General features: G+C 41.4%; 1 protein-coding gene across 3 annotated transcripts in view; it reads right to left on the bottom strand.

Annotated features, from left to right (window-relative positions):
* TBCE (tubulin folding cofactor E) overlaps nt 1-15,904 on the bottom strand; it is a 1,152,174-nt gene that overhangs the window by 508,830 nt on the left and 627,440 nt on the right. The window lies entirely within an intron of this gene.

A 15,904-nucleotide genomic window follows, 5' to 3' on the forward strand; every position in this document is an offset into this window, starting at 1 on the left:
GATCAGTATTTTGAGAAAGACCCTATCAAATGCTGAAGTTAAGTCTATATAAATTACATCACAACCCAAGTATTCATTTCTAGCTGTCATGATATTGTTATAGAGCATGCAGGTTTAAATCCCAACATTTCCAATTCTAACAATAATTTATTCCAAAATAACTTTCACCATTATTTTTCCACAACATAAAAGTAAACTTATGGGTCTATATGTATAATTTATTTATTTAACATTTATCTACCAAGAAAGTCTGATTTGGAACAAGTCAACTTTCAGTGAAGGCCTGGGGAGAAATGCTCCAGACGCATGTCTTTGTGATGTGGGAGGAAACCAGAGCACCCAGAGGAAACCCACACGAATGGAGGGAGGATGTGCAGACTCCACACAGAAGGCACTTCATCTGAGAATTGAACTAGAGTTCCTCTTGTTGTGAGGCAACAATGCTAACCGCTGCACCACTGTGCCATCCTATTCCCATTTCCCTTGAAGGACCTATGACTCTGGTTTTGTCCTATTCCCCTTTTCCTTAAATTTAACAAGTGTTCTCAGGTCATCATTACTAATTCAGTATCCTCCCTGTGCTTTGATTGGGTCCAGTTTGCTTAGTTACTTTTTCAATACTGTATAATCTAATTTTATTTAAGAATCTGAGGTTACCTGGATGATACTAGGACAATTTATCACCCCTTTGTGCAGCCAAACTGATATGATGATGATTTTGTAAATATATCTATAATGTGCTGTGCCTGAGAATAAATGTTAGAATCTATGCATTGTTTATCAGTTTTTATGTCTTTATTCCTACCACATCTTATGTGTCTATATTTCCTATTATGGTCAATATCTTTATATAAATTTTCTTCAGTTTTTTCGTGTTCATGTCTAACACTCTATTTAATTTGTTTGTTCAGCTTATTTCAGTTTTTAAATTATAGTTCAACCACTTTTCTATTTCTTATATTTTTGTCTCTCACCTTAATGAAGTATTTTTCCTTACAGAAATATATCCACCTGATGTTGTATGCCTAGATCCTGATGTTAAACATATTGTTTTGCATTCACACAATTTCTCTTTAAAAACTTGCCAGATTCCTTCTGCAGTTTTTTCCCACTGAACATATCACTCAGAATACAGTAGAGGGTTGATTATCTGAACTAATTGGGACCTAGGGTAGTTCGGATAATCAAACTGTTCAGATAATCAAACATACGTTGAGCTGGATAAAAAACTTCTAAAATCTTGTTTTTTCTGCACTCAGGGAATACACTTTTCAACCATTCAGGAATTCTAGTGGACAATAAAGAATATTTTTTACACATGAGCACGCTACAAACTCAGAAAACATGCACAAGTGAATATGTATGTTTACATATTCAGACTTTATGATTTTTTTCCTACCCAAAAACTACTGAAGGCTGCATTCAGATAACTGACATTTCGGATAAGTGACATTCGGATAATTGACTCTCTAATGTAGTTTGGCACAGTGACTGTTTTGTTTCCATGTAATCTGTTTTTAATCTTCGGTGCACTGGTTTACATTTCAGGTTGGAAGAATTATCTATCAACAATTTAACATTTAAAACCCTATGATCATTGCACATCAATGGTGGCAAAACTTGACATGAACAGCCGTTTCCTTGGGAACATAAACAATGTCTAGTATGTTCTGTTCCCTGATAAGTTTTTTACAATCTGAAATAACTGTTGTTCCTGAACATAAGCTGTAAATAATTTCCTTATTAATATTGTTGAATCAATATTATTACAGTCTATTTCTAGTAAATTTAATGAACAGAATGCATATATTGGGACAGACTGAACAAGATATGAAGACTGCTTGGGTCCACATGGGTGAGGTAACAGGTATAAAGAAGGAGAGGCTATTCTAGACTTTTGTGTGGCAAGTGGCTTCATGGTGGCCAGTGCATGATGGACAGTCACAAGATCCCATACAAGATTGACCAACAAGCAACTCGAACAGACTTTCTCCTAATAAGGAAGGGACACACGGGTAGAATTAGCGATGGCAAAGTAATCCCCAGTGAAACTGTTGGTCTACAGCATAAACCACTGGCTGTCATAATCAGCTGCAAACACAAGTCAAAGAAGGCTCTAAAGTCAACAGAGACTAGACTGAAGACCTGAAACCTAACTGTAGAGAAAACATAAGATTTCAAGGAATTATTCAGTCTCTAGCACCTAAGAAAGAAGAGGAAACAGGCAGAGTTCAAGACTGGCAGCATTTCAAAACAGCATGTTTGAGGACTATAGAACAGATGTATGGCTGAGCCAGGTATGGAATCAAGGAACATAAGGAAAGATTGTGGTGGAATGCTGAAATCCAGGAAGTCATCAAAAGAAAGGAGTGCAGGAAAATGTGCGAGGCAGAAAAGATGGACTTGGCTACTAAGGGATACTGGTTGGCTAATAAAGACGCTAACAGAGGAGTTGCATTAGCAAAGAAAGAGGCATCAGAGGCACTCCACCATCTTCTGGCAAGTAATTCAGTAGATGGCACAAAGAGTCTCCATCAGGTTACAAGGCAAAGACAGAAAGATAAAGAAGACAGTCAGATAGCCTTTGTAAGGGAAGTATGCCAGCAACAACCTGCTCATCAGTCCACAGGACACCAAAAGGCAGATGGAAGGAGTACTTTCAGTAGATTCTGAATGATGAAAACCCCACAGAAGCTGTACTGCCCCGGACACAGCCTAAAAGTAAAGAAGAGGAAGAGCACATCCTAGAAGACATAAGAACATTACTAAGGAAAATGAAGCAAGGGGAAGCAGCAGGTTCATGAGGCTAAAGAAGACATGATGAAGATGCTGGGTAAAACGAGATAAATGACTCCCGAGGGTACTCATAAAAGTATGCAGAGTAAATTGTATCACAGATGACTGGAAAATAAACATACTAATGCCATTGTACAAGACGAGAGGGGACAACCACAACTGTGGGTAGTACAGAGACATCAAACTGCTCTCACACTGCATGACAATTCTGGAGAGTATGAATGATAAATGAATATGCACAGTAGTAGAAAGTAAGATGGGAGATGAGTAGTTTGGATTTAGATCAAGTTTCAGCACAACCAACCTGATGTTTGCAGTGAGACACATAGTTGAGAAGAAGTGAGAAATGAAGAGAGAGTCCAACTGGGCATTTCTGTTCTTGGAAAAAGCATATGAAGAGGTCTCAAAAAAGCTGGTTTGAACAGTCAAGTGGTGGTTTGAAGTCACTGAAACACTGTTAATTAATGCAGGCTATGTACACAGAAATTCTCAGCTATGAACTGTATTCAGACTCAGTGCCCAGTGGGTGTGGATGTGCATCACAGTTCAGCTCTGAGCCTACTGATATTCATACAAGTGATAGACTACATTAACAAACAGGTTGGAGGGGACAGGTCACCAAAGCTGCTGTATGCAGGTATGTGGCATTACAGACAGACTCTGAGCAAGAACATCAGCAAAGGATAGGGGAATGGAATGCAAAACTGAAGGCACATGGAATGAAAATGAGTACAGATAAGACAGTTGCAATGTCAACAAATGGGGAAATCAGAAGAAGCTGAGAATTGGTGTAGAATGGAAAATAATGGAATAGGTTTACAGCTTCTGTTTGTGAGTATAAACTCTGGGTCATAAATGCAAGGGTAAATAGAACATAAAATATATGGATAATTCAATGTAGTGAATCAACCAGCATGTTTTATGGAGATGGAAGGAAATGGAATACCCCAAAGAAAACCTAGTCAGACGTTGGAAGACAGTCAAACTCTATGTAGACAGTGAATGAAAGATGCAAGGCAGAAATCTTTCCATTGAGCCATGAATAACGACCAAATAAGGGGCATATTGTCAAGAGAAGCAGACCTAAGGTTAAATAAAACCATGAATGTATACAGAGCCATATGCAGTACTTTAAATCGCACTGATCGGTTAACACAAGAGTAACCGTTACAAAATTGCTTCTGTAAAAAAGAGAATAAATATGCCACAGTAGACAGGAAATAAAGAATGAAAAGCTTGTCATTAAGTTTAGCATAAGTTATATATATAAATATAAAAAAGGAAATGTATGTACCGGGTCACATAAGTAAAAACTGTGGTAAGATAATTTATTCTGTTTAACCAACTTTACCAACATATTTAAGTCTGTGATGTAGAAAAAACAATGCAAGCAGTTGAATAAGACCATGCCAATGATTACTGCTGAGCAAATATTTACATTTGTCTAATTTATACTTTTTAACTTGATTTTTCAGAAAATACTCTGGAAAAGAAGGATATGTGTAGGCTACCTTAAGACAAATGAAGAATGGATCAAGTTGTGTAAATTTAATCTGCCAACAGGGATAGTTTCCTTAGACATCCACTGGTATTTTCACAGCACCTGAAGTATTTCAGAGTGCTGCAGCATGTGTGACTGGAGGTGACATAGTGTTAACATCAATGGTAATATATTAACATGGGAGAATGACTAGAGAGATACACGAGAAATTATTGATTCAGTCATTGAATAGACTGAAGCAAAACAGCTTCAAGTTGAATAACAGCAAGACATATGGGTCATGTTTAACTTCAGAATGTCTGAGCCTAGATAAAGAAAAGCCCTGAGATGATGTACAATTACTGCCACCACAGAAGAAACAAGCACCCATGAGGTTTCTAGACATGATATAATATTGTTTCTAATGTATTCCAAATATTGTCTTAATTAGGTATACTATCAAATAAACTAATATAATGAGATGTGACACTATACTGGCGAGTATACCAAGAATAGAGCTTTGACCTGCTTAATTTATTACTTAGCAGAACACCTGCATTAAAGTGTTTAGAAATAAATGAACTATTTGCTTAGCAAATTGCCTGTCAAAAATGGTACCGTTGCAGTAATTCTGCAATAAGAGAAACTATTACTTTATTTTCTGAAAGCATTTAATAACCATCAGAAAGTATATGCTCAGATAAGGAATTGCTTGCATTTATATGTGCTACTGAGAAGCTTATTTGGTATATTTAAGGAAAAGAGTTTTAAGATGAGTATGACTAAACTATTACACAGTATGTTTCAAGAAGTCAATGCATAAAGTATCACCAAGGTTGCAATTGCAATGTCTGTATAAATATGACCTGGCTGTATGTTATAAGCTAGAAGGACAGATGCAAATGCTGATATGGAGCTACTTATACTTACAGGAACAAAACAGCACCTCCTGTGAGATTAAATGAAATTTAATGGTTGTGTTATAATGAAAATACATGTGAGAAAAGAAAAGTATAAAGAGTTTCACAGATGTATGGAGGAAAACACACAGTGACAGAAAATGTTAAAATAAGTATCTATAAAAGGTTGAACCTGGGTAAAAAAAAAGTGCAATTCCAAAAAAAATGTTGCCTTATTTTTCATTTAAATAGGAAAAAAGCTAAATATCAGATCAATGTTTGAAACTGATAAACCAGCAGTACACAGATCAGTTGAAAAAATAAATGCTTACAGAATACAGAGTCAAACTTGCAAGTGGTCAGGTAGTCACAAGTAAAGAAAAAAAACACAGTGTGCATTTGAACAGGAATGCCACTGCATATAGAACAAGTAGTACAGAACCTTATACTATGCACTTCATACCAAAATAATAATTTCAACAGCCCAAATCTGTGGTGCCAAGAGATAAAGCTATGACTGCAATCCACATGACCAGACTTTGACTAACTGCTTGGGTGGCTTGAAATACCAGATGGTGAGATATGTTGCTAAGACACTGGGTGCACTTCTGTTCAAGGAAAACACAGCCACATTTGGACCATGGGAAGAGGAATACCTGTGAAGTACTGTATGTTTTATATACAGCCAGGCATGCAGAGCAGAGAGCAAATATGGAGGCCAATACTGGCAGCCAGAACTGCCTACTTCCAATGATATTAAGAGGTGTGGAGACTAATATTATGAACTAAACATACCTTGCCCACTGTGGACATTAGAGGTTAGGGCCCAGCAAAATAAATGGCTAAGCAAACACTGACATATGTTCTGATAATGGCCACCCATAGTCTGCTCTCATCCTTCAGAGAAATTAATGGGTCAGTCAGATCTCAACCCATGGGAAAATGAAAGGGTCATTTGGTCACGTGACAGCTGATGGCTGCAGGCAGTGGAGGTAATAAAACAGATATTAAAAAGTATACAATAGTAACAATAACACAAGAAAGCCACTGATGTCATGATGTGATGCTTAAGAGGATCAAGGCTGATATAAACCATTACCAGTATCAAGAGAATTTGTATTTAATATATGCTGACTACTGTTCAAAGTTTTCAGAAGTTATGAAGTTGACTATTGCTAACAAAAATGTTATAAATTCCCTGAAAGTTATTTTTTGCAAGGCATGGCATTCCTGATACTGTAATGTCAAACTCAAGATTTTTTTAGAAACGTGGGAGTTCCAATAATATTTCAAGTTCTAATTATACCATTAACTAATCAAGCTAAAAGGACTGTCCAAATAGTAAAGTACTGGAAGCAGTTGTAGTGTGGTAACACTGATCATCACACTTCCTTAAGGGAGCCCCAAAATAATCCATTGCTTCTCTGTTGCGTTCAGTTACTGATGGACCGTAGACTGAATAGAAGAATTTCTACATCTACATCATTATTGCTTTCTAAAAGTAAAGCACAGGTAACTGAAGAAAAAAGAAGTTATGTCTTACCATAACATTCCATCTGTGTTGTTGATCTTCGTTCATTCATTACGATGGGTTATCGGTTCCGTCCTTGGACCTGAGCCGGACTTATACCAAGCTCGCATCAGACAAAAATCTCTCAAGCCAAGATCCTACCCACAATGCTCTGCTCCGTTACCTCAGATCGAGTTTGCAAGTTGATTGACAAAAGTAGAGGCTAACTCTGTTTAGAACAGACCTACAAGCATGGAAGAAGGACTATATGAAATCCACCAGGAACCTCTGGAGGGGGACAGAGGGTGGGGAGTAATGAATGAACGAAGATCAACAACACAGATGGAACGTTATGGTAAGACATAACTTCTTTATCTGATGTTGTTAATCTTCCTTCATTCCTTACGATGGGACAGAGTCCCCAGCTACCTATATCCCTGGTCGGCCCTCATGGAAGGACATTCCTGAGTACCATGGAACCAAAAGAAAATCTTCCTCTGGTGGCCAAATCCAATTTGTAGTGAAGAATAAAGGTATGGTGGTTGGCCCAAGTTGCAGCTGAGCAAATGTCATTGAGGGAAACCCTAGCATAGAAAGCTGCTGAAGTTGCCATTGACCTTGTAGAATGGGCTTTCACTTTGTGAGGCAAGGTGATGTTGTTCTTGTTGTAGATGAAGGTAATGCAATTTCTCAACCATGACGCTAATGTAACTTTAGAAACAGGATGACCTAGTCTTGGTCCAGAAAAAGCCAGAAATAATTGGTCTGATTTACGGGTAGATTTTTGTTCTGTCGAAATAAAAATGGATTTGCCTGTGAACATCTAGGGAGTGCAGGCAATACTCTCCCTTCTTAGAATGATTAGGAAAAAATACCGGGAGGTCAATAGACTGGTTGATAGACCGCTATGACACCACTTTTGGTAAGAATGAGGAATTAGTTCTTAGTGAGACTCTATCCTTATGGAAAATAAGGTAGGGACGTTTGATGCATAAGGCTTGAAGTTCTGACAGACGTCTGGCCAATGTGATAGCAACCAGAAACAAAGTTTTCCAAGAGAGGTACTTTAAGTCACATGAAGATGCAGGTTCAAAGGGTGTTGTACTGGTTCTCTAAAGGGAGGCTTTAGGTGAAAAACACCCTTCAAGAAAGTCTTACAGAGTCTGTCTGACATGAGTGAAGAGTCCTGGAAGCCAATGTGGAAATTAGAAATGGCAGCTAAATGAACATGAACAGTAGAGGCTGATACCTCAGATTGAAAGAGATTTGATAAATAATCTAATACCACCGAAACTGGGGCTAAAAAGGGGTCCAATTGTCTGTTCGATGTCCATAAGGTAAATATTTTCCATTTGCTGAGATAGGTTAGCCTGGTAGATGATTTATGAGATGCAATAAGAATATTGCGCACCAGGGAGAGGTTATCCTGCCTAGCAATCATTTGAAGTGGAGAAACCAAGCTGTCAGCTTCAGGTTTGTTAGACTGGGGTGTGTCAGACCTTGCGGATGGGAGATTGACCTTGGGGATGGATTGAGAATCCATGGTCGATCTAGCAGGTGAGGCCAAAGGAAGGGGGAACCAAACTTATCAAAGCCAATATGGTGCAATGAGGATTACTTTGCTCTTCAACTGCCGTGCTTTCTTCAAAAATTGGGAAATGAGGCGTAGAAGAGGGTAAGCATAAAGCAGACCCGAGAGCCAAGCATTGACTACAGCATCTCTCGGTGACTGTCCCCGACAGGGGATCAGGGCAAAGTAGTTGCTGCACTTGTAGTTGATTGGGGAGGCGACTAGATCGCAGCAAGGCTGGCCCCAGCGGTTGAAAATTTTTGCCACTACCACAGGATTGAGGAACCACTCATGAAGTTGTAGAATGCACCTGCTCAATTTGTCCGCTATCACGTTGGAGCTCCCGGGAATGTGCATTGCAATTAGAAAGCGGTTGGAAGCTGTCACCCATTGCCATATTCTCAAGGACTCTCGGCATAACGGGTAAGATATGGTTCCCCCTTGCTTGTTGATATACCACACTACTGACATGTTGTCTGATTGGATCGCAATAGTCCCTGATGGAAGGATCACGTGAAATGCTTGCAACGCTAGTAGCACCGCCCTCAGTTCCAGGACATTGATATGCAAATGAGTCTCTGTCTCTGACCAGGTGCCTTGGACCCAGTTTCCCTGACATAGCCCCCTCACCCCATCACGGAGGTGTCCGTGGTCAACGTGGCTTTTGGCTGAAGGGGCAAGACCATTGTGAGGGATTTTGAGGCGCCCACCAGAGCAAGTCTTGCTTGCATCTCTGAGTTACATTATCTGAAAAGACAAAGGATGTTGTAGAGGGTACCACTGAGTGAAAAGTAGACACTAAAGAAGTCTCATATGGAACCTGGCCAGAGGAACAATGGTGATCGAGGCTGCCACAGACCCCAAGAATTGGAGTACGGACTAAACAGAAGATTTGTGGTGAACGATTAGCGGTTGAACCTGTTGTCTTATTCTTTGAAGTCTGTGATCCAGAAGAGATGCTTTGCAATTTCTCGTGTCCAACAGAATTCCAATGAATTCTAAAGACTGTGCCAGGGTCGTGTTGGACTTCTCCCAGTTTACAGTGATTTCCAGGGATTGAGCTGTGAGAAGAGTGTAATCAAGGGCTTCCTCCAGTAGACGCTTGGTGGGGGCGGTAAGGAGCCATTCGTCTAGGTATGGAAATGCCTGGGATCCTTGAAGTCTCAGGTGAGCAATAACCACTGCCATGCATTTGGTGAACACTCTGGGGGCTGTAGAGAGACCAAAGGGTAGTGCTCAAAATTGGTAGGGACTGGCTCCTATGTGGAAACAGAGGTATCTTCTTGAGCATTTGTCCACTTTTATATGGTAATACGCATCTTGAAGACATACAGAGCACATCCAATCGTCTTCTTCCAAAAGAGGAAGGACAGACTGAACCGTGACCATCCAGAATTTCTCTGTTTTTACAAATTTATTTAGTGTGCTAAGATCCAGAATCAGTCTCCAGTCCCCTTTCTTTTTTGGCACTAAAAAGAATCTTGAGTAAGAACCGGATCCTATCTGGTCTGGGGGGACCGTTTGGATGACTCTTTTGTAGCAGCTTTCGGATTTTGTGTGCTGCTGCTTCCCCCTGACTGGGTGGGACGTCAGGCAAATTTCTGGGTGAAGTGGGACAGAGATTGAAGGGAATGCGGTAACCTCTGGATATTATCCATTGCACCCAGGAATTGGCTGTTATGGTTCGCCAGGCAGTAGAGCACAAGGAAAAATGACCCCCGACCGCTTCCAGAAGTGAGCAGTCGGACAACGCTTCAAGAGCGCTGGTAGGGTTGCCCAGAGAAAGAATCACTGGAACTCCGGTTTCATGGACCTCCCCTGCCATAAAAGGTGAGTCTTCCATTAGAGTTTTCCCCTCTGCTCTTAGGGGAGAACTCGGTACGTGCATAATGGAAAGAGCCCTGTGATTTTCTGTGCCACACCTTCCCGCTCCTCTGATTTCTGGAGTAGAATCGTTGAGGGATGGAGTGTCGGACACCAATGGTAGACAGGGTCTTACCATCTTGTTCGCACCTTGCCAGCATATCCTTAACCTTTGGGCCAAACAATGAAGAGGCTTCAATGTGGGCATTCAGAAAGGAAGCCTTAAAGGAGGCTGCAAAGGCACATCCAGGCATGCCGTCTCGTGACTATGCCTGCACCTGCCACTCTAGCCGCTCCTTCCATTGCATGTGAAATGAGGCACATGGAAGAACTGGATATAGATTCCAGGGTTGCTATTTGAGAGGCTACCTTGTCATGCACCTCATCAGAAACAGCTCCTTCCAAGGTTTCAGAGAGTTGGTTGATAGGGTCCCTCTGGAGCCTCATAAAGTGTGCTAAGTAGGTCAAGGACCTTACAGCAAAGGTCGATTAATCAAACACATGCTCCCTGAATCTGTCTACCACCCCCAACTACTTCTTGGCCGGATGGACAGTCTGGCTCTCTTCTGCCAAGTCTTTTTTGGTTGCAGCCACCACCACCATGGCATCTACTGGAAGACATTTGGACCAATGAGGATGTTCAGCGGGGAGGGATAAAATTTTGTCAGGCCTCTGAGGTATAGCTTCCAAAGTGTCAGGAAACTTTCATGCATGCTGGACAATGAGCTGGACAAGCTCATCGGCCGTTGGGGTAACCCAGGAGGTAGGGGGCCAGGCACGAATACGGATTCCTCTGAGGAAGGGTTGGAGGACTTCCAGTTGCCCCTCTGTCTTAGGATCTTGAGGATGTTACCAAAGGACACCTCATCAGAGGGTGACCGTGGGGACCCTTCCCCGTCATCAAAGACTGTATCTTCGGTTAGAGACTCCTCAGTGGAGTCCATGTGCTTCTTCTTGCTCAAAGCCTTGCAAGGGACTTCTTCAGTGGGGAGCTCTGGGGAAGACTGCGAGGAGGAGATCTCCTGTGGGGGAGAAGCCTGAGGCCCTTGTGCCTGGCGTCTGGTAGTTGTGGCTTGTGACAGCTGTGGCACAGAGGGGGGCAAGGACTCAGACAGGGATGTTTTGCCAGCAGAGGCAAGTGCCCTCTCCATGGCCTGAAAGGCCAGACCACCCAAACAGGGATGGGAGCCTGAAACTGAGCACAACTACCTCGGGACTGGGGGTCACACCCCACTCCGATGAGCCGACCCCCAGACCAGGAGTCTCAAGAGGGCTGTGGAGCGTGAGGGGAGGAGGATTCCTGGAGGGTGCCATAGAAAATATTGGCATCGAACCAAGAATGCCTGCCCCCATGGCACAGCTACAAGCCTGAAAGGGCTTGGTGCCCAGTGCACAGAGGGCCACAAGGACGACTCTGGCTCCAAAGTGAGGTCCATTGTTGGTGTCGAAGAAAGGGAAGCTACTGTCAGAGGGAGGGGCTTTATGCTTCCCTGGAAGTTAAAGGAGGAGTGTAAGATGGAATCTGTGGAGAAATATGGTCACCTGCAAGAGGGAGCGCAGCTTTAGATAGAGTAGAGAGCCCCCTGGCCACAAGCAGCTGATTGACAAGCAGCAACACATCCTATTCTGAGAGGCTCCTGGTCAACCTCATAGAGAGACCAGATGGAGATTCTGGCCTGTCCAAAAATGGTCTGTACTGACGTCCCACAAAAGGATCTATGGAGGGAGAGTACTTAGTTCTGGCATGTTTGTGTAATGTAGAGCCCGGAGCAGAGAGTGTCTGCACAGAGGAGAATGGTGCTGAAGGTATCTGTGCCACCAAAGGTGGCGCCATAGGCGTCAAGGGTGTCTGCACCATGAAGGGTGGTGTAGTAAATGTCTGCACCGATGAATATGGTGCCTCTGAAGAAGTTGTCTGCACCAGTAATGACGGTGCTGAAAGACTGCACTGAGCAGGTTGGTGCCGAAGGCATCTGCACCATCGAGGGCAGTATTCCGCAAGTTGACTGCATCAGCAAGGACAGAGCCGAAGGAGTCAACACCAACAGTGCCGAAGGAGACTGTACCTGTAAAGACGGTGCCAAAAGAGTCTGCACCAACATCAGCGGTGCCAAAAAAGGCTGTGACGATACTGTTGGAGCCGTGAGTGTCTGCATCAGGAACTCCGGTGGCAGCGAAGAAGACATAGATGGAGTGAGAACAAACTTGGGTGGTGCCGAGGCTCACCTTTTTGTGAGTCAAGTCCTTGTGGTCTCCAGAGGGAGACAAAGTGAGCGACCTCAAGGAGGAAGAAGAAGAATGCCTCTTATGGGATTTAGAAGGAGGGGATGAGCCTTCCTACCCAGAGATAGCCTAGCAGAAAGGAAATTTAAGGATGCCTTTTAGTATAAGTTTGTTCTTCCTTTCATTCAGAGTCCTAGTCAAAAAATTTCTACAAATCCCACACGGGGGGTCCACTGACAGGTGGGGAACATTCAGACATTAAACACACAAGTCATGACCATCAGAAAGCAGTAATTTATGGCCGCATTATGTACATTGTTTGAAACTAACACTACTTTTCTTATCCGAAATTGTAATATCAAGGGAAAAACTATGATACTACTAAAAAGTTATGAAACTACCCAGAAGGGTGAGAGAAGGAGAGGAAGAATTACCAACAATGGTAATGGAGAATTACCTCAAAGGTAAGAAAAGGACCGAATATACCATAGGAAGGGAGTCACAAAGTTGAGATAGGGTAAGAAGATAGGGATAGTGAAGAACTGAAAACATTCTATACACTAATAATAGAAAAACTTCAAACAATGTAACACTTAGCTAAGAGAGAAGGCTTGACAGGGCTGTAGAGCAACATAGCAAACGAGATCTGAGGTAACAGGGAGCACAGCATTGTGGGTAGGATCTTGGTTCGAGAGTTTTTTGGCTGACACGAGCTTGGTATAAAGCTGGCTTGGTTCCGATGACGGAGCCGATAACCATTCATAAGGAATGAACGAAGATTAACAACATCAGATAATTGGTTACAAAAAGCTCCACTATAGCAGGCAGACCAGTACTCCTTTTGATCTGAAGGAAAAAGATAAAGTAAGAATTTGAAATAAGTGCTATAAGAAAACAACCAGGGGTAGTAGTTGTACTGAGACATGAGCAGCTAAAATCAGTTCTTGCTTTGCTGTGAGAACTTTAGACAGCAAAATGCAGAGAAAAGAAAAGGAGATGTCTGTTCAACAACACTGTTGCAAAGACTGAAATGCTGAGGGGGAAAAAGGTAAAAGGTATTATCCATGACAATACTTGGTCCACAATGTCTACTGAAGTAAAGTTAGATACAGCAAACCACTCAGGACAATAAATTCGACTCAAGATGAGTTCTGCATGGTTTGCTCTTCATGACTTTAGGTTTTACAAGGTTCTTTGTTTAGTTTGTCACATTTACTGAACCCGATTATTTTTTATTATTAATCTCTGTTGAAGTGTCAAGATGTATGCTGAGAGCATTTACAGAAAGGTACCCACTACGTCAAATGCTGAAAGTCCAAGTCCAGTTTCATCTGCAAGTAGCATTAACATAAATGTTTCCTTAATAACCAAATATTTAAAATACTGAAGACCTTAAGACTGCCATTCACAGTGGCAGTTTAATAGTTAAAGCTTTCAAAGAAGTCTTATATTGGCTGAATTATTAAAATGTATCTTTTATCATCAAAAGAAAACCAGTGTGAAAAAATGTGAGGAGCTGATGTATAAAAAAAACAAATAAAACAGCATAATGACTATGGTTTACATATTAAATATTCTCATTGCTAATATTTACTTTAAATACATAACATTTTCACCTTAAAAAGATGAAGGAATAAACTCTGTTGGTTCCTTTGATACTTATCAGCTGAAGACTACTAGGATGAAAGCATTTATGTAGTCTGCTTTCCTGTACAAAAATATGGAGTTGAAATAGTACTGCTGATAAGCTGGTCACTCATCACCTTGTGTCCAACTCTTATTTTATGGGGTCAGCAACCCATATCTTACAATGGCAATATGCTAAGATGGACCATCAAAAGTCACCTATAACATACGAGGCACACAGAAAATCTGGCATAGGAAGCAACGTGGGTGGGTGGACATACCAAAATAGCATGTAGAAAATTATGAAAGGTATACCATCCAAATCAAATGTGGTGGGATATTTTGGCAAGCCTGCAAGGCTTCATAAATAGCTGGAAATCAGTGTAGCCTTCTGTCTTATAGGGTGATTAATTCTATGTAGTTTCAACCCAGAAGTTGATTAGAAATCTGTGGCATTTGTAAGAGACCCCCCCCCCCCCCCGTAATGAGATAATTTGAGATTGGTCAGGTTCTTACTTCTGCTACCAATGTTATGGCAATACATTGGACTGATCTTCAAATTAGGAGGCATGACCAGTGATTTGGTACTGGAACTGGAATGTTGGCCCGATCATTTTAAAGACTAAAATACATAGGGTTGAATCAGTAAATCTGGGTTTGGTTCAATGTATGCATTTTAATCTTTTTACCCCAGAAAAAGAAATCCATATACATAGCCATAAATATTGAACTGAACCTCCAGGGCTGCAGTACAGAGGATATCTGGAAGTTGGTCTAGGCCTACAACTGGGCAATTATGGCCACTACTGGATGTCTTAGCCTCTTGTTTTGTCCTCTTTGTTCATTTCAGACCATGACAACCAAGGTTTGGACAACTGTTCTTTAAGCCGAGGTGAGGTGAAGGTTAGAACACAGTGGTAGCCAATATGAGGACAAACCTACTGCCCTTAATAATCATTATTCCTTATATCAAGCAGAAATCAACCAGAGGAAATCAGCATGCTTCTCTCAGGGGATCTCTGAAGCAGTAAACTGACTAACTGCTGTTTTTCAAGTAGCTGCCTGACCACTCACAAATCTTTCAAATCAGAAGAATATAACTTGGCTACTTTTTTTTTTTTTTGCTGCCTCAATAAGGTCACATTTTATATGCATCATGCTGGTAGGACTTATGGTGGGTCCAAGGGAGGTGGAAGGATCCAGATTTCAACTGGTGTGATTTCTTATCCGAATCTATGACCACTTTACTTCTATCATCATGGAATTCATATTGAGGGTACATAATCTGGGTGCCACTTCTGAAGGAACACATGTTAGCAGTTGACAATATTCCTGTTTCATCTCATAGCATTTCCCTTATTAAGCACCTCTTTTTCCAGCATACCATTGCTGGTATACTCCCAGTGGGACTACGATCATACTCTAAACCTGGGGCTCCTCAACTATGAACTAGGCTGATTGGTGCTAATTAAACTCCACAGCCAAGATGCTTACAGGGGTTACTAAGATAACGGCATATTATACTGGTCCTGCCACAGTTCTACAGGCTGCATGTTCTTTAGCAAATTACATTCAAAGTTGTGGTCATGGTTTATTTAGCACTTCAGAACTTGGGTTGCCACCTACTGGTGTGACCTTCTGGCATGATACTGGTTGGCTCACTGTATGATGATTGGCCACTCAGGGGCTTCTAGCATTTCTGGAGGAGAGGCTTGAAGATTCTGGCAATCATGATTTTGTCTTTCAATGTCCACGGCTCTGTAATTTGCTAACTGGAAGAATGAGGGAGTCATCCACAATTAGAAGATTTGAAAACTCTCTGAAGACCTACTTATCTGAAATTATTTGTTTTTTTTTTTTTTTTTACAGGGAAAATCCAAAAGGCACTGCATGTCCATTTTCAGTGGAGGCATGAGAAGAAAAGCTCTAGTAACATA

Source organism: Protopterus annectens, chromosome 1.part1, assembly GCF_019279795.1.
Source record: "Protopterus annectens isolate FY-2018-M chromosome 1.part1, PAN1.0, whole genome shotgun sequence".
Classification (NCBI taxonomy): domain Eukaryota; kingdom Metazoa; phylum Chordata; order Ceratodontiformes; family Protopteridae; genus Protopterus; species Protopterus annectens.